Consider the following 27302-nt stretch of genomic DNA (forward strand, 5'->3'; position numbering starts at 1 on the left):
TTCTAAATAGTTGTAGCAAAAGACAAAGCACGAGTCCACAGAGAGTACTAATGGCAGAATAATGAACAGTTCTGTACAAAAGCAAAAACATGAATAAGGTAAGACTAGCACATGGTTAAAAAAAATTCAATTAAAAAAGAATATATATACAAAAATAAAAATAATAAAAAATAATGGGGCTCATGGTCTGAAATTATTGCACTCAATATTGAGTCCAGAAGGATATAGAGTGCCTAATCGGAATATGAGGTGCTGTTCCTCGAGCTTGCATTGATGTTCACTGGAACACTGCAGCAGGCCAAGGACAGAAATGTGGGCATGGGAACAAGGTGGAAAATTAAAATGGCAAGGAACCGGAAGCTCGGGATCATGCTTGCGGATTGAGCGGAGATGTTCTGCAAAGCGGTCACCCAATCTGCATTTGGTTTCCCCAATGTAGAGGATACTGCGCTGTGAGCAGCGAATACAGTATACTAAATTGAAAGAAGTACAAGTAAATCGGTGCTTCACCTGAAAGGAGTGCTTGGGGCCGTGGATGGTGAGGAGAGAGGAGGTAAAAGGGCAGGAATTACACCTCCTGCGATTGCAGGGAAAGTGCCATGGGAAAGGGAAGAGGTGCCGGGGGTGATGGAGGAGTGGACCAGGGTGTCGCGGAGGGAACGTTCCTTTCAGAATGCTGACAGGGGAGGGGAGGGGAAGATGTGTTTGGTGGTGGCATCACGGTGGAGGTGGCGGAAATGGCAGAGGATGATCCTTGCGATGTGGAGGCTGGTGGGGTGGAAAGTGAGGACAAGAAGAACCCTGTTGCAGTTCTGGGACTTGCGCGGAGGATTGGAGAGTGGTAAATCACAGAATCACAGAATTGTTACAGTGCAGAATGAGGTCATTCGGCCCATCATGTCTGCACCAGCTCTCTGAATGAGCAATTCACTTGGTGCCATTCCCCCACCTTCTCCCCATAACCCTGCATATTCTTACTTTGCAGATAACAGTCTAATTCCCATTGAATGCCTCCACCTTACTCTCAGGCAGTGCATTCCAGACCTTAACCATTGACTGCCTGAAAATGTTTCTCCTCACATCGCTTTTGCTTCTTTCACCAATTACTTTAAATCAGTGCCCTTTTGTTCTCGATCCTCTCATGAGTGGGAACAGTTTCTCTCTATCAACTCTGCCCAGACCCTTCATGATTTTGAATACCTCTATCAAATCACCTCTCAGCCTTTTCTTCTCCAAGGAAAACAGTCCCAACTTCTCCAATTATCTTCAAACCTGAAGTTCCTCATCCCTGGAACCATTCTCGTGAATCTTTTCTGCACTGTCTCCAATGCCATTGCATCCTTCATAAAATGCAATGTCCAGAACTGGACACAATACTCCAGCTGAGGCCGAATTAGTGCCTTATACAAGTTCAAAATAACCTCTTTGATCTTGTATTCTATACCCCTATTAATAAAGCTCAGGATATTGTATGCTTTATTAACCACGCTCTCAACCTGTCCTGCCATCCTCAATGATTTATGCACATATACACCCAGGTCCCTCAGCTCCTGCAGCCCCTTTAGAATTGTAGCCTTTTATTTTATATTGTCTCTCCTTTTCTTCCCACCAAAATGAATCGCTTCACATTTCTCCGCATTGAAACTCATTTGCTACCTGACCATCCATTCCACCAGCTTATCTATGTCCTTTTGAAGATACACTATCCTCCCCACAGTCCGCAATGCTTCCAAGTTTCTTATCATCTGCAAACTTTGAAAGGTCTATTTCATTAATATTTTATTTATTTAGAGATACAGCACTGAAACAGGCTCTTCGGCCCACCGAGTCTGTGCTGACCACCAACCACCCATTTATACTAATCCTACACTAATCCCATATTCCTACCACATCCCCCTTCCCTATATTCCCCTACCACCACTAGGGGAAATTTATAATGGCCAATTTACCTATCAACCTGCAAGTCTTTGACCGTGGGAGGAAACCAGAGCACCTGGTGAAAACCCACGGAGTCACACGGAGAACTTGCAAACTCCGCACAGGCAGTACCCAGAATTGAACCCAGGTCGCTGGAGCTGTGAGGCTGCGGTGCTAACCACTGCGCCACTGTGCCACCCTGATATATATCAGGAAAAGCAAGGGATCCAACACTGACTCCTGGGAAACTCCACTACAAACCTTCCTCGAGCTCTAAAACATGCATTAACCACTACTCTTTATTTCCTGTCACTCAGCTAATTCCGTATCCAGGTTGCTACCATCCCTTTTATTCCATGAGCTATAACTTTGCTCACAGGTCTGTTGTGTGGCATTGTATCAAATGCCTTTTGGAAGTCCATGTACACCACATCAACAGCATTGCTCTCATCGACCCTCTCTGTTAACTCTTCAAAAAACTCCAGCAAGTTAATTAAACACAATTTTCCCTTAAAAAATCCATGCTGGTTTTCTTTAATTAACCAGCATTTGTCCATGTGTCCATTAATTTTTTCCCGAATGCTTTCTCAAAGTTTTCCCACCACTGAAGTTAAACTGACTGGCCTGTGGTTGCTGGGTTTATCTTTATACCCTTTTTTGTACAAGGGTGTAACCTTTGCAATTCTCCAGTCCTCTTGCACCACACTGGAGTCTAAGGAAGCCTAAAAAATTATGGCCAGTGCCTCTACAATTTCCACTCTCACTTCCCTCAGGGTCAATGGAAGCATCTCAGCCAGTCCAGATGCCTTATCCACTTTAACTACAGACAGCCTATCCAATACCTTCTGCTTATCAATTTTAAACCCTCCTAGTGTCTGAATTACTTCCTTTTTCACCATTGCCTGGGTTGCATCTTCTTCCTTGGTAAAGACCAATGCAAAGTATTCATTTAACACCTCAGCTATGCCCTCTGCCTCCATGTGTAAATCCGCTTTTTGATAATCGGCCCCACTCCTTGTTTTACCAGTCTTTTACTATTTATATGTCTATACAAGACTTCCCAAGATTGTGTTGTTGTATGGAGAGCTGACCACAGGTAAAAGGAACAGAGGGGCCCCATGAAAGTGTTTCAAGGACTCCCTGAATAAGTCCCTATCTGTGTGCCACATCGACCATCGCCAGTGAGAAGTGAAGACCATAGATTGTGATGTGCTGGAGATGCTACATCAGGAGGGCTACAGACACCTTTGAGACTGAGTGAAGAATTGTCCCCAGCAGTGACTACACCCTCACTTGTACACGCTGTGGGAGAATCTGCCAATCACGGATAGGCCTGATTAGCCACTAGAAGGCCTGCAACCAATGACTACAACCTTCCCAAAATCTTCGTCTGCGAAGAAATGCCAAGAGAGAAGACTTTGGGATTCTATTTTATGTTAGCTGCCAGTCTCTTTTCATACTCTCTCTTTGCTTCTTTCACTTGCTTTTGCACTTCCCCTCTGAACCTTCTGTATTCAGCCCAGTTCTCAATAATATTTTCTACCTGACATCTGTCATAAGCACATTTTTTCTTCTTTATCTTAATTTCAATCTCTCTTATCATCCAGGGAGATCTGACTTTGTTTATCCAACCTTTTCTTTTTGAGGGAACATACCTTGATCGTGCCCAAAATAACTCTTTTTTGAAGGTAGCCTATTGATCAGCTGCCATTTTTCCTCGCAACTTTTGGCTCCAGTTTATTCATCCAGATCTGTTCTTACCCCATTGAAGTTGGATTTCCCCCAGTTAATTATTCATTGTCCCATAAATGTTTTCCTACTGGCATTTGATCCACTTATCCCACCTCATTGCTAAGAACTAGGTCTAGTAGTGCCTCCTTTCTCATTGGACTAAAAACATACTGCTGTAGAAAATTTTCCTGAACACACTCTAGGATCTCTTGCCCCTCACTGCCTTTGCACTACTACTATCCCAGTCTAAGAGTGAATAATTAAAGTCCCCCATTATAACTACCTTATAATTTTGGCACCTCTCTGTAATTTCCTTGCAAATTTGTTCCTCCACTAGTTTGTGGCCTATTGACAACACTGAGCAACTGCACCTTTTTTGTTCCTTAGCTTTCACCAAATAGATGTGATGCCCTTATTCAAGAAAGGGTGTAAGGATAGTCCTAGCAACTACAGGCCAATTAGTTTCACATCTGTGGTGGGTAAAATTTTAAAAACAATAATTAGGGAAGAAATCAATTGACACTCAGAGAGATTTGAGTTAATTAAGGAGAGCCAACACAGATTTGTAAAAGGCAGATCATGCTTGACTAATCGAATTAAATTTTTTGATGAAGTAACAGAGAAGGTTGATGAAGGGAATGTGGTGGATGGTTTTGATATGGATTTTAAGAAAGCATTTCATAAGATACCACATAAAAGCTAAATTGAGCCTCAGGTCATAGGAGAGTCAATGTCAAATAGCATTAACAATTGGCTTAAGAATAAAAACCAGTAAGTTGTAGCAAATGGTTGTTTTTCAGATTGGAGGATGGTAGATGGCAGTGTTCCCCAAAGGGTCAGTGCTGGGACCACTGCTTTTTTGTTATATATTAATAACTTGGATCTTGGAATACAAAGTAGAATCTCAAAATTTGCCAATGACACCAAACTTGGAGGTGTGTCAAACAGTGAGAATGATATAAACCACCTGCAACAAGACACAGATAGGTTATCAGAATGGGCAGAGAGTTGGCAGATGGAATTTAATACTGACAAGTGTGACATGATGCATTTTGGCAGAAAGAATAGGGCAAGGCGATATCTACAATTGCACAGTTCTAAAGAATGTGCAGGAACAGAGGGACTTGGGGGTGCATGTGTATTGATCTTTGAATGTGGCAGGATATATTGAGAGAGTACTTAGTAAAGTTATGAGATATTGGGCTTCATAAATAGAGGCACTGAGTACAAAAGAAAATTAGACAGTTATATGAAAAGGAAGAATGTGCAGGGTCATGGGGAGAAGGCAGGGGAATGGGACTGAGGGAATTGCTCTTTCAGAGAGCCAGTGCAGACACAATGGGCCGAATGGCTTCCTTCTGCGCTGTAACAATTCTGTGATTCTGTGAAAAGCAGGGAAGTTGTGTTGAACCTTTATAAAGCTGTGGTTAGATGCCAACTGAAGTATTGCACCCAGTTCCGGCCACCACACTTCAGGAAGGATGCAAAGGTTCTTGAGAGGGTGCAGAGGAGATTTACCAGAATGGTTCCAGAGGTGGAGGAGTTTTAGTTACAAAGTTAGGTTGGAAAAGCTGGGGTTGTTCTCCTTAGAACAAAGGAGGTGGAGGGAAGATTTAATAGAAATGTACAAGATTATGACAGGCTTAGCTAAGTTAGACAAGGAAAAATTGTTCCCATTAATTTAATGCTATAAGGACCAGGGGGCACAGATTGAAAGCTTTGCTCAAGAGATGCAGGGGGAATAGGAAGAAGAACTTTTTTTACGCAGTGGTTGGTAATGACATGGAACCTGCTGGCCACAAGCGTGGTGAAAGCAGAGACAATCAATGACTTCAAAAGGAAATTAGATGGACACTTGAAGGAAATAAACTTGCAGAGCTACAGGGATCAAGCAGGGGACTGGGACTAACTGGATAGCTCTGTGGAGAGCCTGCATGGATTCGATGGGCAGAATGGCCTCTGTCTGTGCCATAAGTAACTCTATGACTCTAATGGGATGTAGGAATGCCTCATTTCAACAGGAGTGCAGGTTTGTGATGCTGATCCTATTTCTTTCGACCTTTTATTCCCACTCTTTGCAAAGGGGGTTTTAGACATAAATACTGTACTTGAAGCACTATAAGACCAAAGTTGAGAGCAAGTGCGCTCGTGACCCTCCTGTTGCTACTTTCACTTGAATCTGTGAGCCACAGATTACCTTGATATCCAGATCATCAGAGGCCCCTTCAGCATCTCAGGGCTTCTCAATCTCTAGGGATTCCATGCTCCCTAGCTAGTCTTCCAAGCCCCTTGGTAGCTAAATGCACACCCCAATACCCCCTTGCCAGCCCTGTTTCTCAATCGCTGACCTTAGGCCATTCCCTCTGGCTCTTTTTTCTCCTACTCACACTCTGCCTTTTGCCCATGGCTCTCTGGCTCCACTCCCCCAAGCCCGCTAAAGACACTGCCCCAGTCCCCGAGGGACTTCCACGTGCCGAAAACTGCCTCCAAAAGTATTCTCCACAAACGCCTCCACTTACTCGCCCAGAGGTGCATTAGCTGAGGAGAATGTCCAATGAAGCAGAAGTTGCTTCAAACTCTGAGGAAATGCTTAGTCATCAGTTCACAGCAGCTGACGAGGAGACAGCACAACCCTTCTGAGGGTTCCGCCAATCTTTGGGACGTACGGTCTAAATACCTAGCATCACACTTGCATTGAAATTCATATATCACATTACTCATTTGTGTGATAGGCAGGACGTCTCTTTGGCTTGACGGCAGCATCCTGTTAGTGGTGAACACCACACGTGTTGCTACTGCATAGTATCAGTGTGAAGCAACTAGCTTCACTTATTACTCAAATTCTTTTCAATGCCAGTGTGATGCTAGGTATATAGGCCGTACGTCCCAAAGACTGGCGGATCGTATCAAACAACATATTCCTTCCACTGTTCGCAACAGGCAAGGTACAGGCCTTACCCAACCAGCCTATGCTTGCAAAACTCAAAACACAGTGTCCAACATTAGATGTGATTCTGCGTTAAGACAATATTTGCTAAATAATCCTCAGTGTGCTAAGAATTACGCTGACAACCAATTTATGATTGTCAGTAGGGTTCGCAGTGTGGCACATTTGCACGTACTGGAAGCTACATATATTAATACACAGGGCCCTGTTCTTTGCAGACAGAAATAACATGTACACACATTGTGCCTGTTTTAGCTAAGCAAAATAAGTGACAACCATTCGCTGGTTCATTCCTCAGGGCAATGCCTTGACCAATCAGAGTCAAGCTGCCTGGTTTAAATTTCAAACAAAGCTTGGCAGTTAACTGTCAGTCACCATAAACTGGTACATTCCCCATGGCAACACCTCTACCAATCAGAGTTCACTTGCCAACCAGTCAGCAATCTCTTCTCATACAGTATTCAGTTATTGTTTTCCCTTGCACTGGCATTCTTGTAGATTGTCCTGATGAGTGCAAGACGAAAAGCTTCGACAACATGTCTCTATTTTCAGCAACAACAACTAATATATAGTGCTTTTTAAGTAATAAAATGTCTCAAGGTGCTTTAAAGGAATATTATAAAACAAGGTATGACACCAAGCCACAGAAGGAGATATTAGTTCTGATGACCAAAAACTTGGTCAAAGAGATAGGCTTTCAGGAATGTCTTAAAAGAGGAAAGTGAGGTGGAGAGGCGGAGTGGTATAGGGATGGTATTCTAGAGCCTGGGGCCTAGGCAACTGAAGGTGCAGCCACCAACGGTGGAGCAATTAAAATCAGGGATGCACAAGAGGCCAAAAGTGGAGGAGCGCAGATATCTGGAAGGCTTGTGAGGCTGGCGGAGATTACAGAGATAGGGTGGGCTGAGGCCATGGAGGGATTTGAAAACAAGGATGAGAATTTTAAAATCAAGACATTGCTTGACCGGGTGCAAATGTAGGTCAGTGAGTACAAGGGTGATAGGGGAGCAGGATGTGGTCTGAGTTAAGACTGGGTAGCAGAGTTTGGATGACCTCATGTTTACAGAAAGTAGAATGTGGGAGACCAGACAGGGGTGCATTGGAATAGTCAAGTCTAGAGGTAACAAAGGCATGAATGTGGGTTTTAGCAACAGATGAGCTGAGACAGGGTGAAGTCGGGCGATGATATGGAGGTGAAAATAAATGGTCTATTGATGGCATGAACATATGGTCAGAATCTCATCTCAGGGTCAAATGTGACACCAAAGTTGCAAACAAACAGGCTTAATCTCAGACTGTTGCCAGGGAGAGGAATGGAGTCAGTAGAGAGGGAACAGACATTGAGTGGGGACTGAAAACTACGGCTTTAGTCTTCCCAATATTTAATTGGAGGAAATTTCTGCTCGTTCAGTACTGATGTCAGATCAGCAGTCTGATAGTTTAGCAGCAGTGGAGGAGTTGAAAGCAGTGTTGGTGAAATCGAGATTCTTCTTCTTCTTCATGAATGAGAATGACTTTCTTCCACTCCAAGGTTATGGGTCCTTAGGTGATTAAATAGTCCAATTCTGGCTCCGCACACTCTGCCACAGGTGGGGCAGATGGTGTTTGGTGAGGTGAGTGAATGGGATGCTGAAATTTCCGAATGCTCCTTCCACTGTTTGCACTTGGTCGCTGCCTGGGCATGTCGACGTTTGAACTGGCTGGCACCGTCGTGGATGCTTATTCTCCATTTTGGATGGTCCCAGACAAGAGATTCCCATGAATTAGTGGAGATGTCACAGTTTTTCAGGGAGGCTTTAAGGACATCCTTGTAGTGTTTCCTCTGGCCTCCTGGTAACCTCTTACCGTGACAGAGATCAGAGTAGAAAGCTTGTTTTAGGAGTCTTGTGTCAGGCATGTGGACGATGTGGACCACCCAATGTAACTGTACTTCTGGGGCCCAGCCATGATGGTTTCAAATTTCCTTCCATCATGAGTAGTGCATCCATCCTGTGCCCTTTCTTCTTTTCTAGTAGGTCTTTTTGAAAGGCTTCCAGTGGGATGGACACAATTACTAGCTCTATAATCTGTTCTGACAATTCAATATCTGTGAAGTTGCATTCTTGAGCTTTGTCTCAGAACCTTGCAATAATCTGGTCAACGAACTCATCTTGCCTTTGACGATAGTTCATAAGCTCAAGCCTATGTTCTCGGAAATTTAGCTTTATCTTCAGCTGCTGCTCCAGGAATGTCCAGATCCTGCTAGGGTCCTTCAGATCCTCATCTGACAATCCTGAGTATTGAGCTGTTTCAGACACTTCTTGCCCAGTGCAAACTTAATTTTGGTATTTTTTTCTCTGATTCACTCACAGTGTGGACCAGGAGAGACAACACCATTTGCTGTCAGAATAGTTTAAATGCAGATGCTACATCTGATACCTTCCAGTCCATAACTGGATATCTGAAACCCATTGTCATAATGATCCTTTGTAAAAAAAATAAAAATATGACTTTTACAGGCTGTATTTTTCATTTCCCTTTTAAGACAGATTTGGTACCTGCCCCTTTCAAGAGTGATAGACTATAGTTTTTTGTTATTTGCACAGACAGGCTCTTAGTTGACGTAGCAGCTCAATTTATTTTAGAACTGTGAACTGCCTTTTTTTAAAACAGTATTTTTCTTTGAGAGGTCTTGAGCTTGAAGTACTAGCAGCTGCCACAACCAGGATTCTACTTCATGCTGGACCTCGAGTTCTTCCTGCTCTTTTTGACTTAGGCCCTACCCACAAAGCAAAAAATACTGGGAAAGCTAAAACAGTAATGACTTTAGCTGCTGCTTTTAAAATGTTTTGACCCACAGCTAAATAGGTGTAAACTCTGATCCCCTGGTAAATTGCCTGCTGTACTCACAGAGCTTCAACCTCCTGGGGTCCTGTCTATGTCCTAGCACACAGCAGTGTTGTGGGGTCTCTTATATCTGCTCTCCTGCTGGATCTTCCGCTACTTAGGTAGGCAGCTTGCTATTCCTTGTTCTCTCACTTGATGTATTCTTCATGAAAAATCAAAAGTTGCCAAGATATGATGTTTAGTGGTCATCAGACAAAATAAATATATCCCACCACTGCTACCATATAATATTACTTGTCCCTATGGTATATGATCTGTTGTAAGCCTCACAGGATTACAAATAATATCCAAAATTAATGTGTGTTTTATGATAATTGAACTGGAACATATATTTGCAAATAGTTACTGCACAAGCTAGATTTAAACACCTCTCACTCTATCTGGCTCCACCCGCAATTCCCTGGTTATGTGTGACCCAACATTACTTCCTCTGATGATCTTCACTTACTGTTCTTAATGTGGCCCACACTTAAGGTCGTCCCTTATTATGGTCATCCAACAACAGAGGAAAAATTGAGAAATTTAGTCAGGTGATCAAATACTTGGTCAAAGAGGTAAGGTGCATCCTAAAGGAGAGAGGTAAAAAGGTGAAGAGATTTAGTTTGGGAATTCTGGAGCTTAGCACATAATTCACACTATTCTTTCATCTACTGAGTCACATAACACTCTTCCTATTAACTTACGCCAGCCAGTTCTCTGCCCACAGTATCAGTTTCTCTAGATCCTTTGGTTTTGTACACATTGATAATCATCATTTGCCACAACTTCCAGTCGGTGTCATCTGTACATTTGAATGTCATGATTCCAGAACATGATTCTCAATTATTCATAAAAATTATTGCCAGGAATTTCCTTGGATGGCCTTGGATGATGTTCAAAATCCTTACCTGGCCGGGACTAACTGCTGTACAAGCAGTTATTCTCTTGTGGGGGTGAATATGCCTCTGGCTTTCAGAATATGGCTTCCACTGGCATGCTGGTCCAGAGTGAGCTTGAGAAGCTTGTATGCCTGGCTCAGTGAGCCCCTGCCTCTGGCTTCAATCCCTGACCATCTTCTGTGCGTAATGGGAAATCAAAGGTTCTGTGGTGGAATAGTTGTTATGCAGTGTGTAAGATGTGAGGTGTTGGAAAGTGTGGGTTGCAATAGTTGTAAGGGTGTGTAGAAATAGAAGGAGGTAAAGTGAAGAGTAATGCAAGAAAATGAAGGGAAGTGTAAAGGAAAGTATAAGAGGTCAGTGTTGTGAATAGTGAGACTGGAAATGGTGGACATGTGAGCAGAATAAGAAAGCAATATTGTTACCTTGACAACTCTGAAGAAGGCATTGGACTTCTTGTAGCTTTACAGCCATATCATGAGAGCTAAGCTTCTGCATTGAACTCCTTTGTAACCTCTTCCCACTGGCAGCAGAGATGTTGGCTGAGGAGGTGGGAAGGCAGTGTTGCTATCTTCTCGGGAACTCCCTCCTCCTGTCGATACAATGGACCAGGGCTTCCAAAACTGAATTGTAAAAGCTGAGTGCCATTTCTGTATTTTTTCCATTCATCTCTGTATTCTGAACTGTTTCATTGCTGTGTGCAACCAGATTAGACCTCTCCTTTAAGAGATGCTGGTTGCCTTTAAATGGAGTCGGTGCAGCCCAATTTCCTGCCCAGCCCTTTCCCGAAACAAGCATGTAGCCGGTGAATAGCCCAGACTGCTTACTTGAGACATAATAATGAGGCCCCAGCACCAAATTCATGTGGTCCCTGGGTCATGTAAACTGGCACATGCATTGCATGATCTGCCCCCTGCACACCCGTTTTCTGCTGCGATTGAATTTCCAAACCATGATATCTTATGAAAATGGATATATAGATAGTTCAGAAAAATACATTGTACAGATTTTTATCTTCAGCAGACACGTCCATTAGATAGCCATAAATACAAACCTACACATCATAAATCTTAAAATCTGCAGACAAGCAAATTGCAGAAATTATGCAACAGAGCAGAGTTCTTTTTTGTTTTACAGAAAAGTTTGATGAATTATGGAACTTTATTCACAGTACTATGCTGATAGTACTTTCTATAAATTTCAGAAATGTACTGACCTGTAGTCTGAATTGCCACCTGGCAATTAACACATTAATATTTACTGCTGTTTGTATAGCTTATAAGATAGCTTTGCCAGAACATTGCAATGTGATGAGTGTTGGTACAAGCCCCAGTGATAACTGTCCTCACTGAGTCATCTATGTGTGGCTATTGTAACAGGGGTTACAGAAAATCATGGCTGGTTTTCTCTTCCCTAACCAACAGCCATTGAGGCCATTGTTAGCACCCTCATAACCCCGTGCCCTTTGTTTAATCAGTACACATTAAGGATTGAGTCCGGGACTATCCTCATCTGTAGACCTCATCACAGTGGCGCAGTGGTTAGCACCGCAGCCTCACAGCTCCAGCGACCCGGGTTCAATTCTGGGTACTGCCTGTGTGGAGTTTGCAAGTTCTCCCTGTGTCTGCGTGGGTTTCTGCCGGGTGCTCCAGTTTCCTCCCACAAGCCAAAAGACTTGCAGGTTGGTAGGTAAATTGGCCATTATAAATTGCCCCTAGTACAGGTAGGTGGTAGGGAAATATAGGGACAGGTGGGGATGTGGTAGGAATATGGGATTAGTGTAGGATTAGTATAAATGGGCGGTTGATGGTCGGCACAGACTCAGTGGGCCGAAGGGCCTGTTTCAGTGCTGTATCTCTAAACTTTAACCAGCTGAGCCATTGGGGAACAAGTGCAAAGTGTGTAAGTGGGTGCCCTGCATGAGTGATAAAACATTATTTAATGTCTCCCATGTTAGATTAAAGAAGGCATAAAGGAAAATTAGACTGCAAGGAGAAACTTAATGTAAGCTGAATTTTCTGTGTGGATGTAATCCCTGTGTGATATGTGGCAAAGCAAGAGGTTTTCCTATCTGATACTTCAGGTGTTGCCCTTGCCATTCTGTGGTCAGGGTTATCATAACAGCTTGGGCGTGTTCCAGGCATAGAACTTGCCCATCATTCGCAGTTTGCCTATTTAGGGGGGTGGAAAATGGTGCCCTGCTGAAAATATTCAAGGGGCCACTGCACAAAACTTCAGTTTGCATAATAGAGGTTTCTCCAGTTCAAGTGTCATGGAACACTGATGCACGGTAGAGGGCCACCTGATTTGTGGATGCTGACCTTGAATTACTACTTCAAGATGACAGGCTCAGGAGGAAACCCCTCTTTGGAATGAACAGAAGAAGTGCTCCAAAAACAGCTGCAGCAAATAATTGGGAGATGACAAGGATAATCAGTGCCATTTCTACCATCTGGTGTATGGTTATCCTACTATGGTAAGCTGACTTACATGGGACTCAAGTCCCACACTACATATTTGACTCTTAATGCTCTTACAACAAATAGGAATGGGCGAAAGATGTAGTCTTGGCAGTGTTGCCCATTTCCTAAGAACAACTATAAAAGGAGCCAGCCACACCTTCTAATACTGCTCTGTACTAATCATCCCTGCCAATGTAATCAGCTCCTCTTCCTGTGTTAAAGCGGTGGATTAATTCACCCTCAACGCTCAGAACCTTTTACAACTCCAGCTTTCACCTGCATATGCTTGTTCGCATTACAAGTATTCACCCAACAAATACCTCGCTTGGAACTTTCTTATTGCAACTGTCATCACACTGATTATGATCTGCATGCCAACACACGGTATCACTGCATTGTCACAGGGGCAAAAAACTATTCTTATTTTTTACATTCTTTCTTCAAGGATAAGACAGCTAGTAAACAATTGGGTGATAATTGATTTCTTGTTATAACACAATGCCCATTTTTCTCTCCAATGTTTCTTTCTAATACCTTCCTATTGTACCCTGCATTAGTTGTCTCATGAAAATGACGCTTGAAGATTGAATGGGCACCAAATTGTCAGGAATCCAACACAACAGATTTTTGCCCCTAATTCTTGGCCCTTCTCTGCACGTGAAATCTTCTATTTTTTGACAGCCTAACCTACACATTGTTCACATTTAGCTTAATTTGCACATTTGCTAATCAATTCAAACTTTCCAAACTGAAATTTGAAACTTAGTTAGCCTCATATTTTTATTTACTACAGCAGTACAGAATGTGAAGCAAAGGATTTACAGTACAACACAAAGTCAAAGCCCACATGAAGGATGCAATAGTTGCGCCAGACCCAATTGGTCAAAATGACCTATTAATCACAGTCAAAGCAATGTTTATATGATGCAGAGACATAAAATAAAGAAAGCTTTCAAGCCTCCTGGTCTGAAAATATTTTAATGCAAAATTAAATCACAGCACTGCACCATCAGACCAAATTATATAAGTGCCTGGGAAAAGAAATGTCAAAAATGTTAATAGAGACAGCAACATTAATCATCAGCAACAGAAAAAAATTTGCACATTCTGAAAGCACTGACAGGTTTAAACATTTCACTAGAAAAGTAACACCACAAAATGATGACAGGGAGAAAAAGATATGTAGAAGCTGGCATTACAATCTTCAGTGAACTTCATTTTACAGAAGTCCTAAATATCGATCAATCATCACCAGCCACAATCATGCAGAAAGAAACAAAAAGAAAACTTTTTTGATGACTTCTCCAAAGTAAGTAAATATTGCAGTTTGTACCTCAAACAGTAACATAATACATACTATAGGAGTCCATCAAAAAAATCATATTTCTAAAAGAGTTTCCACTTACAATGATGAAAACTTCATGTAGTGATCTCTTTCTTTTCCAATAAGATTTTATTATTTACATATTTATTTCTGTGTACACTGAGAGTAGTGATATGGCAAGTGTGTTCTTTCTCAATAGGGTTATGTACAACAATGCAGCCACTATTAGTTGTTACTTAATGCAGCAAGAGACTGAGAAAGGGAGACTCGGAATGCAGGTGGCATAAGGTGTACACTATTTAAAGGTTAAACTACTCAAGACAGTGGATGCTGCACAATAAAAATATCTACCTGGACCTCATGATGGAATAGTGCATGAGGGGCTAAAGTTCAACAAGAAGACTAAGCTTTAGATCTCCATTTGATCCACAAATATTGCAGGGACAGTCAACCATCATCGACTACCAGGTGAAAATATGTTTACCATTCCCATTCATTTGTAAGCCACAGGAATCATTAGGCACTTATAAACAATAGTAATACATCTCCTGCTGCAGTAGGAAATAACTTATGCTTGTTCTGTTACACAGACACTTCATACATTTCACTAAGGAGCCCTAGCAGATGCAGAAAGGTCCTCCCTATGTGGTGGCTGATGCCCAAACTGGAAGAATTGTGCCGCAGACTAGTTAAGCTAACAAGGTTGTACTTAGAGAATCTTATCTTATCATCCAAAATACAAGACTCCACTATCATCACCCTTGGTATATTCTGTCACAGTGGTAGGATAGCCCCACCAGAGCTGGGAGGAGTACAGTCAGATAGGAGTACCCCTGGGAGTCATAAAAAAGTGAACATAGGAACATGAGCTGGCTATTGAGCCCCGCAAGCCTGTTCCGCTATTCAGTTAGATCATGGATGATCTGTATCATAATTCCATTTACCTGCCTTTGTTCTGTAAGCCTTAATGTACTTGGCCAACAAAAATCTGTCACTCTCAGTTTTGATTTTTTTAATTGACCTAGCCTCAACAGCTTTTTGGGGGAGAGTTTTACAGATTTCCAGAACTATTTGTGCAAAAATACTTTCTGGCATTGAATGGGCTAGCTCTAATTTTAAGGTTCTGTCCCCTAATTCTGGGCTCTTCCATCAGGGATAATAGTTCCCCTCTATCTGATCAAAACTTTTAATCATATTCAACACTTCAGTTAGATCAGATCTTAATCTTCAATATACAATGCATCATGCAGACTCCCACCTGCCAAGCATGAGGTATATTAATTTTGCTTCATGGACATTAAATTTCAAACTGTTGTTGAAATGAAGAAAAGACTTGCTTTAAAAAAACTGGCAGATTTTGGCTGGAAAGACATTTGCATATTGACAGACAATGTTTGAAAGGACAAAGCAGCCATTCCCTGACACATTCAATCCACAAAGGACCCTTGAAAGGAAGGATATTTGCATATTAACAGACAGTGCTTGGAAAGAACAAAGGACCATTCCCTGACACATTCAACACACAATGGACTTTTGATCACCAGACATTGAAGGTGGGGGAGCACGCATTCCAGGTTGACTTCTAAGATGGCCTAATACACATGGACATGGTCAAAGCAGTTAGTTACATGACTAACCTGCTGGGCAAACTGAGTTTTTTGAATTTGTACAAACAGTTTGGGCAGAAAGCAGAATTCTCCTGGACTGAGAAGATCACTCCTGGCTGGCTCACCACAGCCTCTCCTATCTGCCTGCTCCCATCTCTTTCTCACAAGCCTCTGAATGCACTGAAGACACATGAACCCCAAGAGAGAAAAGTCTCCTACAGCAAACAAGGTTTAAGAAGAATACAGGGCCCCAACGAAAAGCAAGATCTACCTACAATCAAAGACTCTACAGCGAGCTCGAAGCACCATAACAAAAACTCTTCAGATATTGCCTCAAACTTTTCCACTTTATTTTTCTTCTGCTCTTTTCTGTCTCTATTTGCATATGTGTATCGGGTATGTATGCTAGCATGGGCGCGTTGTGTATCCATAGGTGTCAACCAAAATAGAGTTTAAGTTTAATAAATTTAAACTTGTCTTCTTTAAGCCTAAGAAAGTCTGTTTGTACTGGTTTCTTTGCCTTATAATTGGAAAGCGGTGAACAAGGAAACACCAAGGGGGAGCTAAAAATACAGTGTGTTTAAAAAATAAAACCCTGTTATAGTAAGACCAGGTGAAGGCTGAAAAGGAACCCTGGACCTCTTTCTCACCTGGTCATAGAAAATGGAATAAAACCCTAATTATTTAATCCCCTTTTAACCCTTTTTTTCATTTGTGGAATGTGGGCATCATTGGCAAGGCCAGCATTTATTGCCCATCGCAAATTGCCCTTGAACTGAGTGGCTTTCTAGGCCATTTCAGAGGGCATTTTAAGGGTCAACCACATTGCTGTGGGTCTGGAGTCACATGTAAGGACAGCAGATTTCCTTCCTTACAGGACATTAATGAACTAGATGGGTTTTTACAACAATTGACAGTGGCTTCATGGTCATCATTAGAATAGCTTTTAATTCCAGATTTATTAATTGAATTCAAATTTCACCATCTTTCATGCTGGGATTCAAACCCATGTACCAAGAGCATTAGCCTGGGCTCTGAATTACTAGTCCAGTGACATTACTACTATGCCACTGCCTCCCCTTAACTCTGGTGAACTCATATTCATGTCACCCCTTTGACCTTGGCATCTTACATGGTCTCGCTACTCCCATCATATCAATCACAGATGAGGCACCGGAATTTCATCTTCAGCAGCTCAAAGGTCTTCTCAATGATCACTCGGGTAGAGCTGTGGCAAGTGTTGTACCTCTTCTCTGTTGCATTGTGAGGGTTCCTCACAGGCGTGAGCAGCCATGTCTTCATTGGGTAGTCCTTGTCCCCGAGAATCCATCCATGAAGGTGAGCGGGGAACCTAAAATACTGTGGCACCCGGGACTGCTGAAGTATGTAGGTGTCAGGGTTGCTTCCCGGGAAGTAGGCACACACCTGCAGGAAATGCTTTGGTGCATGCAGACCAGTTGAACGCTGATTGAATGGAAGCCCTTCCCGATGATGAAGGCAGCTCACTGCTCTGTTGGAGCCTTAATGGCCACATGCATGCAGTCGATGACTCCTTGAACCTGGGGAAGTCCAGCTATGGCCCTCTAAGCCTGACTGTCAGGGTCAGTCTGGTAGCGCATATAGACACCAGCCCTCTTGAACAGGGCATTGATCACCTCCTTGGTGAAGCAGCCGGCTGCAGCCTGGGAGACCCCACACATATTTCTAGTGGATCATCGGAAAGAGCCAAAGGTGTGGAAGTTTAGCATCCTGGTGATCTTTAGGGCCATGGGCATTGGAGCATAGGAACCATAGGAACATAGGAGCAGGAGTAGGCCGTTCAGCCCATCGAGCCTGCTCCGCCATTCAATATGATCATGGCTGATCATCCACTTCAATGTCTTTTTCCCATACTATCCTCATATCCCCTTATGTCATTTGTATTTAGAAATCTGTCAATCTCTGCTTTGAACATACTCAATGACTGAGCTTCCACGGCCCTCTGGGGTAGAGAATTCCAAAGATTCATAATCCTCTGAGTAAAGAAATATAGGAATATAGATAGTATAAGGGCGGCACAGTGGCGCGGTGGTTAGCACCGCAGCCTCACAGTTCCAGCGTCCCGGGTTCAATTCTGGGTACTGCCTGTGTGGAGTTTGCAAGTTCTCCCTGTGTCTGTGTGGGTTTCCTCCGGGTGCTCCGGTTTCCTCCCACAAGCCAAAAGACTTGCAGGTTGGTAGGTAAATTGGCCATTATAAATTGCCCCTCGTTTAGGTAGGTGGTAGGGACAGGTGGGGATGTGGTAGGAATATGGGATTAGTGTAGGATTAGTAGAAATGGGTGGTTGATGGTCGGCATAGACTCAGTGGGCCGAAGGGCCTGTTTCAGTGCTGTATCTCTAAACATAAACATAAACACTCTGGGGTAGAGAATTCCAAAGATTCACAATCCTCTGTAAAGAAATTTCTCCTCATCTCTGTCCTAAGTGGCTTCCCCCTTATTTTGAAATTGTGTCCCCTGGTTCTAGACGCCCCAACCAGGGGAAACATGTAACTGCATCTATCCTATCTATCCCTTTAAGCACTTTGTAGGTTTCAATGAGATCACCGCTCATTCTTCGAAACTCTAGAGAATACAGGCCCAGTGTCCCCAATCTCTTTTCATAGGATAGTCCCACCATCCTGGGAACAGATCTGGTGAACCTTGATTGCACTCCCTCTATGGCTTTCTAAGATAAGGGGACCAAAACTGCACACACTACTCCAGGTGCGGTCTAACTAAAGTTCTATACAATTGAAGCAAGAATTCACTACTCCTGTACTCAAATCCTCTTGTGATAAAGGCTAAGATACCATTAAACTTCCTAATTTCTTGCTGCACCTGCATGTTAGCTTATTGTCAAGGACACCCAGGTCCCTTTGTCCCTACATTTTCGAATCTCATATCATTTAAGAAATACTCTGCACATCTATTCCTCCTAGCAAAGTGGATAACCTCACATTTTTCCACATTATATTCCATCTACCGCATTCTTGCCCACTCACTAAATCTTTCCAAATCCCCTTGAAGCCGCTTTGCATCTTACTCACAACACACATTACCACCTAGTTTTTTGTCATCTGCGAACTTGGAAATATTAGATTTGGTCCTCACATCCAAATCATTGATATATATTGTTATCAGCTCGGGCCCAAGCACTGATCCTTGCAGTACCCCACTCATCACAGCCTGCTAACGCAAGAATGCCCCGTTTATTCCTGCTCTCTGTTTTCTGCCTGTTAACCAATCCTTAATCCATGCAGCAGCCACTGAAGCCCATGGTTGCATCTCATCCTGCAACATGGCGCATAAGTCGGTGACTGCATCCCTGGAGAGCCGCAGTCTTCACTGACACTGCCGCTCGGACATTTGGAGGTGGCTGAGTCGAATTCGTCACACTCTCTGGAATGGATAGGCCCTTCTTAGCTATTGGTGCTGCATGGGTGGGTGCAGCTACATCCTGGCCCTCCCTCCCTCTGAGCCGCTGCTGCATGGCATGGGAGTCAAGGAAGATGGGGTGTATGAGACCCATGACAGCTGATCAGAAGCCCTGCAGAGTGTTGTCCTTGCAGAGACGAATGTGCCTTGGCACCTTTCACTTTGCTACTCACCTCAGAATATGTGCTAATGTCCTCAGTGCCCACCCTTGCAGAGAGCACAGAAGGTTGATGAAGGGTATATGGTGGATGTTGTTTATATGGATTTTCAGCAAGTCTTTTGTAAAGTACCACATAAATGGTTGGTTAACAAAATTGAGGCTCATGGAATAGGAGGGCCATTGTTCCAATTGGATAAAAAGTATTGGCTTAAGGACACAAAAGAGCAAGTCGTAGTAACTGGCTGTTCTTCAGGATGGTAGACATTGGTGTTCCCCAAAGGTCAGTGCTGGGACCACTGCAATTTTTGCTATATATAAATTACTTGTATTTTGGAATACGGAGTACAATTTCAAAATTTGCCGATGACACCAAACTTGGGCGTGTGTCAAACAGTTAGGATATGAACCGCCTGCAACTGGACATAGATACGCTGGCAAAATGGGCAGACAGGTGGCAAGTGGAATTTAATACTGACAAGTGTGAGGTGATGCATTTTGGCAGAGGGAATAGGATGAGGCAATATAGACTTAATGCCACAGTTCTAAAGAGTGTGTAGGAACAGAAGGACCTGGGGCTGCATGTGCATTGAACTTGGAAGGTGGCAGGACATATTGAGAGAGTGGTTAGCAAGGCATATGGCATCTTGGGCTTTATAAATACAGGCATTGAGTACAAAAGCAGGGAAGTTATGCTAAACCTTTATAAAGCTCTGGTTAGGCCCCAACTAGAGTATTTAGTACAGTTCTGGTCACCACACTTTAGGAAGGATATGAGGATCCTTGAGAGGTTGCAGAGGAGATTTACCAGAATGGTTCCAGGGATGGGGTATTTTAGTTACAAAGTTAGGTTGGAAAAGCTGGAGTTGTTCTCCCTGGAGCAAAAGAGATGGAGGAGAGATTTAATAGAGGTCTGTGTGGAGTTTGCAAGTTCTCCCTGTGTCTGCGTGGGTTTTCTCCGGGTGCTCCGGTTTCCTCCCACAAGCCAAAAGACTTGCAGGTTGATAGGTAAATTGGCCATTATAAATTGTCACCAGTATAGGTAGGTGGTAGGGAAATATAGGGACAGGTGGGGATGTTTGTTGGGAATATGGGATTAGTGTAGGATTAGTATAAATGGGTGGTTGATGTTCGGCACAGACTCGGTGGGCCGAAGGGCCTGTTTCAGTGCTGTATCTCTAATCTAATCATAATCTAATTTAATCATTATGGTAGGCATAATAAGTTAGGCAAGGAAATGTTGTTCCCATTAACTAATGGCACAGGGATTAGGGGACACAGATTTCAGGTTTTGGGCAAGAGTTGCAGGGGGAATATGAGGAAGAACTTTCTTACACAGTAGGTGGTAATGACCTGGAAGTCGCTGCCCACAAGTGTGGTGGAAGCAGGGGGAATCAATGATTTCAAAAGGAAATTGGATGGCCACTTGAAGGAAATGAACTTGAAGGGCTATGGGGATTGACTGGAGAGCTCTATGGAGAGCCAGCATGGACTTGATGGGCTGAATGGCCTCCTTCTCAGCCATAAATATCTCTATGACCCGAGATATAGCCTAAATGGGCAGAGATCCTGATATTATGCCCACTGGACCATTGCACCCAAGATATAGCCTAACCAGGCAGAGAGCCCAGCACCACAGGCTGACAATCATCTCTATTTCCCCTGTTCCCTTATACAATGCTCCGTATTGTTGCCTTCCTGTGGCATCACTAAGGCCTCGCCTAGGTGCTGCCACATTTATACGGCAGGGAATTAGAAGGCTCGTGTTGCCCGTGCGCCATTGACAAGATTTAAAAGCCATGATCACTTCCATGCAAATATATTGAAATGAGCTGTGCAGCAATTTAAATGGCAGTCTCGTTGCGTCAGGACAGTGACGCTGCCTCTGGGCTTTCCCATCACTGAAAAAATCCGGCACCGATGCCACGACATCAGGTTTTCGGGCGAGCACATCTGTTGCAATTTTCCCGCTCCCCATGCCTCCACTCTCGCTTCTTCTGGCTGCCCAAAATTCAGCCTGTGCAGTGTTGGATTCCACACTATAGGAAATATGGTGATACAATGGAGAAGGTACAACAGAAATTCATAAGAACATAAGAACATGAGAAATAGGAGCAGAAGTAGGACATAGGGCCGTTTGAGCCTGCTCTGCCATTCAATAAAGTCATGACTGACCTTCTACCTTGGCTATACATTCTCAGATTATCCCCATATCGCTTGATTCCCTTAGTGTACAAAATCTATTAACCACTGTCTTGATTATATTCAACAGCTGAGCATCCACAGTTCTCTGGTGTAGAGAATGACAGACGGCTGTTTTAGTGACTGGAAGCTAGTGTCCAGTGGCGTACCACAGGGATTTGTGCTGGGTCCCCTATTGTTTGTCATTTATATAAATGACATAGATGACTATGTGGGGGGTAGGATCAGTAAGTTCACGGATGACACAAAGATTGGCTGAGTGGTTAACAGTGAGGTGGGGTGTCTTAGGTTACAGGAAGATATAGACAGGATGGTCAAATGGGCAGAAAAGTGGCAAATGGAATTTAACGCTGAAAAGTGTGAGGTGATACACTTTGGAAGGAGTAATGTGACACAGAAGTATTCAATGAATGGCCTGACACTGGGAAGTTCCAAGGAACAAAGGGACCTTCGCATATTTGTCCATAGATCTCGGAAGGCAGAAGGGCAGGTTAATAGGGTGGTGGTGAAAAAGGCATAGATTACAAAAGCAGGGAGGTCATGTTGGCGTTGTACAGAACTTTGGTAAGGCCACAACTGGAGTACTGTGTGCAATTCTGGTCGCCACATTATAGGAAGGATGTGATTGCACTGGAGGGGGTGCAGAGGCGATTCACCAGGATGTTGCCTGAGGTGGAACATTTAAGCTATGAAGAGAGGTTGGATAGGCTTGGGTTGTTTTCACTGGAGCAGAGAAGACTGAGGGGTGACCTGATCGAGGTGCACAAGATTATGAGGGGCATGGACAGGGTGGATAGGGAGCAGCTGTTCCCCTTAGTTGAAGGGTCAGTTACGAGGGGTCACAAGTTTAAGGTGAGGGGCGGGAGGTTTAAGGGGGATTTGAGGAAGAACTTTTTTACCCAGAGGGTGGTGACGGTCTGGAATGCCCTGCCTGGGAGGGTGGTAGAGGTGGGTTGCCTCACATCCTTTAAAAAGTACCTGGATGAGCACTTGGCACATCATAACATTCAAGGCTATGGGCCAAGTGCTGGCAAATGGGATTAGGTGGACAGATCAGGTGTTTTAATGCATCGGTGCAGACTCGATGGGCCGAAGGGCCTCTTCTGCACTGTATTATTCTGTGATTCTGTGAGAATTCCAAAGGTTCACAACATTTTGAGTGAAAAATTTCTTCCCATCTCAGTTCTAAATGGCTGACCCCTTATTCTGAGACTGTGGCCCTGGGTTCCAGACTCCCCAGCTAGGGGAAACATCCACCCAGCATGTACCCTGTCAAGCCTCTTAAGAATTTTATGTGTTTCAATGAGATTACCTTGTATTCTTCTAAACTTGAGCCGAATCAATCTCTCCTCATAAGACAATTCCCTCATCACAGGAATCAGTCTGGTTAACTTACATTGCACTCCCACTAAGGCAAGCATATCCTTCCTTAGGTAAGGAGAACAAAACTATACATAGTACTCCAGGTCTGGTTTCACCAAGGCCCTATATAATTGCAGTAAGACATCTTTGTTCTTCTATTCTAATCCCCTTATAATGAAGGCTAACATAGTATTTGCTTTCCTAATTGCTTGCTGTACCCAGAGTTAGGCACCAACATGTTGCACCATGGACATTTGACAAAATTATTTACTCAGCCACAGACATGGGGCAATTAATCTGTATATAAAGTGTATAGCCAACCTAAGGCCATCAAACCACAGTTTGATTTAAAATACTTTTCTCCCTGTTTCGTGAGATACCTGGCATTGATTTTGCTTGCACAAAAAGTCAATGTCTGCCCGTACACTTGATGGAGCAATGCGGAGAATTCGGATAGATGTCCATCTGTCAGGATTGATCGTGTTCTCTCCCTTTCCCTCTCTCTGTGTCCATCACCCTCTCCCCCCTCTGTGTCCATCCCCTTCTCCCCCACTCTGTGTCCACCCCCCTTCTCCCCCCACTTAGTGACCAACCCCCCCTCTCCCTCCCAATCTTTTTCCATCCCTCTCTCCTCCCCTTTGTGTCCATCACCCTCTCCCCCTACTCTGTGTCCATACTCCTCTCCCCCTCTGTGTCCATCCCTCTCTCCCCCCACTCTGTGACCATCCCCCTCGCCCACCCCCCCCCCCCCCCCCCCCACAGTGTCCATCCCCTTTTCCCACTCGGTGTCCATCCCCTTCTCCCCACACTGTGTCCATCCCCTTCTCCCCACACTGTGTCCATCCCCTTCTCCCCCTGTGTGTCCGTTCCCCTTTCACCCCACTCGATGACCATCCCCCTCTCCCTCCCACTCTGTTTCCATCCCTCTCTCCTCCCCTTTGTGTCCATACTCCTCTCCCTTCTGTGTCCATTCCTCTCCCCCACTCTTTGTCCATCCCCCTTGTTCCCCCCTCATTCTCTGTCCATCCCCTACTCCCCACTCTGTGTCCATCCCCTTCTCCCCCCTGTGTATTCATCCCCCTCTGCAACCCCCCGCCCGGTCCCCAATCTGGTAGACTAATTCAAGTCTAGAGACTTGAGATCACTGCAGTGAATTGGTCTTCTCAACAATGGACTACATTACACTGGATGAATACTTTGTGGATTGCTACATTGCAACATTGAAACAGACTGTATGAGGACACATGATTAAATTGTTTGCAGAAAATACAGTGGGGTGGGTTTTCTGTTTGATCCCTTTGTTATGGTCGAGTGAGGAGGGGTTGAAGGGCTTCCCTCTTTTCCTTCTCCTTGTTAGACCACAACAGGTTTAATTCTTTCTTAAAGTGGATGTACTGGCCAATTCAGTAGGTGTTTGATTATTTACTTGCACTGATCCTAACAAGAACCAATTGGACAGGCTTTCTTGCGTTAACAAAGAAAGAGGTTTACTTTATTGTACCTAAACCAAACTAATAAAATAATAAACAATGCGGCAACTTTCACTCTCACACACACACACACACATCCACAAATAGGTTACAGAGTGGGGAAATGTAGATTGAACATAAGAACATAAGAAATAGGAATAGGAGTAGGCCATTCAGCCCCTCAAGCCTGCCCCGCCATTCAATAAGATCATGGCTAATTGTCCCAGGCCTCAATTCCTCTTTTGGGCCTGCTCCGCCTAACCATCGACTCCCCGAGATTTCAAAAATCTATCTACCTTCTCCTTAAATACATTTAGTGACCTAGCCTCCACAACTCTCTGAGGCAGAGAATTCCAGAGATTCACCACCCTCTGAGAGAAAAAATTCTTTTGCACCTCAGTTTTAAACGTGTACCCCCTTATTCTGTAACTATGTCCCCAAGTTCGAGATTCCCTCACTAGTGGAAATATCTTCTCAACATCTACCCTGTCAAGCCTCCTTAAAATCTTCTATGTTTCAATAAGATCACCTCTCATTCTTTTAAACTCCAATGAATAAAGGCCTAACCTATTTAGCCGTTCTTGATAAGACAACCCCTTCATCCCAGAAATCAGCCTAGTGAACCTTTTCTGAACTGCCTCCAATGCTAGTATATCCTTCTTTAAATACAGGGACCAAAACTGTATGCAATACTCCAGGTGTGGCCTCACCAACCCTGTACAGTTGTAACAAGACTTCCCTATTTCTAAACTCGAACCCCCTAGCAATAAAGGTCAACATTCCATTTGCCTTCCTAATTACTTGCTGCACCTGCATGCTAACTTCTTGTGTTTCATTGGTTGAGTTAGAGTCCATAAAAAAGGTATATACTATGTGGAGTTTGGTGATTTGTCTGGCTTCTAGCTGAATTCAGTGGTCCTGAGGATTTTAGTTTGAAGAGGTAGGTGACTGGTTTGGTCAGTCTCTTGGAGATAGCAATGCGGATGATTTCCTTCAGCAGGGTTCTGATTGTAGCTGGAGTATGCCAAGGTGGTCAATCAACAAGCAGGATTTGAAAGCTTTCAAGCTGGAATGGAGAGAGAGAGAGAGAAAGAGAAAGGGACTCCCATTTAGGTCCGTTCATGACAAAGTCCAGTTGCTTCTCCTCTGCTGCAGAGAAAAAAAAAACAGCTTAACAACCACAGATGGGGAGGGGCTTGTCACATGACAATCATTCAGTCATTCAAACAGAGTAGTTAGCAATATTTTTCTGCTTGTTGAAAGAACAGGTAGTTCCTTTAAACTTCCTGGGTCTTGGTTCTTGCCGGGAAATGCAAACATTTTGTCTCTCTCCTCACAAGCATTGCAGTATAGGATACAGTGTAGTAAACTAGGTGATAGTATGACTTAACTGGCAGCTTGGTCTTTCTAAAATGCCTTTTTAAACAAAAACTCAAATTCAGACCTCCAGTCAGTGGATTAAAGAAAATTATCATTCAATAAAACACATTGGTGTAACGCCATGGTTTGCTACATATTATATAGATACTGAACATGTAAAGGCATTCCAGTTCATAGGGAGAAAGGGCTCACCTACGAGAGTGCTTGGAGATGTGAGACAAGAATCTAGCGTAAGAATCCAAAAATGGAATAGAGACACTTAGGTGAAATTATAGAATATATGATCATTATGGTACTTACTAGGTGATCTGTGCATTCCTTCAACCTCCAGAGGACCAGCCCCTTACATGAGTTGTCTGATTATAATTTACCTTATAAGGTGCTCAAATACTGTCAAGAATTTCTCCTGGAATGGCCCATTACTTACTTCATATTTTCCCCAGGTTTTCAGTGTTACCTTGGCCTTTAAACAAATAAGCAGTGGGAATAAGTGAGGCTAACATTATGAAATGTGACTTTTAAAACCTTCATTATTGCAGTTGACCAAAGATTTACATGTGTCATAACTGGGTGCGTGAAATATTTGTCACTAATATCGATTGCAAGGCAGTTTAGCTACTGCAGATGCGTGAAAGGCGCATCATTCCAGATGCTTTCTGGTTACTTTATTTTTCCTTACTAATACATTTGGATTGCATGGAAGTTTTGGCAGCAAATCACACACATCTATTGTCTTGACTAACATTTATTATTTTGCATAAATTAAGAGCAATTAGTTATTTACTCCAGAAGAAATAAATCTAAGGAAAATTTCAGCTTGACTGAAAAAAATCCATAAATTGCCTTTTTCCTTTTGTGTACTGAGGCCCTACATAGGAATATAAGGACAGCTGTAGGCCATTCAGCCCCTCAAAACCATTTTGCCATTCAATTAGATCACAGCTGATGTGTGTGTTAACTCCATCTACCCGCCTTGGTTGTATATCCCTAATACCCTTGCCTTGTGAAAACGGTACCTCTAGCGATATTAGGGGATAGATGATTTGCTCCAAAGTATGCACCAGTATAATTCTGAATTGTCCACTGAGAATATGGCACAGCAGTTTGATAATGATTTTCCCTTCATCCATCTGGCTTATGTTGGGTGAAAGGTCTTAATCTTGTAGTGTGATCACAGGTGTGGCACAGACCCAGATCTTATATCTCTATGGAGCCAACCAAGAGTGCTTTATGGAACTGCACAACTATGCCAGCAAAGTGTTTCAAATTAAAACCAATGGGCTAGATTTTGCTGGGAGCTTCAGGACCTTGACATCAGGATGAAATGAGGGTCCTGATCCTGCTCTTGATGGGACTGAGACTGGTAGAGCAATCTTCCAGGAGGCAGCCTCCTAATTGGCTGCTTCTGAGCTCTTCATTCTATTAAGGATGGGGGGTGTGGGCTATTAATGCTGCAGGCCCAGTCTGAGGCCCAGCAGCTATACAGCCTCGGCAGCTCCACCGGGTGAGGTGGACGCAGCTGAGGCA

Source organism: Heterodontus francisci, chromosome 1 (genome assembly GCF_036365525.1).
Source record: "Heterodontus francisci isolate sHetFra1 chromosome 1, sHetFra1.hap1, whole genome shotgun sequence".
NCBI classification, from domain to species: domain Eukaryota; kingdom Metazoa; phylum Chordata; class Chondrichthyes; order Heterodontiformes; family Heterodontidae; genus Heterodontus; species Heterodontus francisci.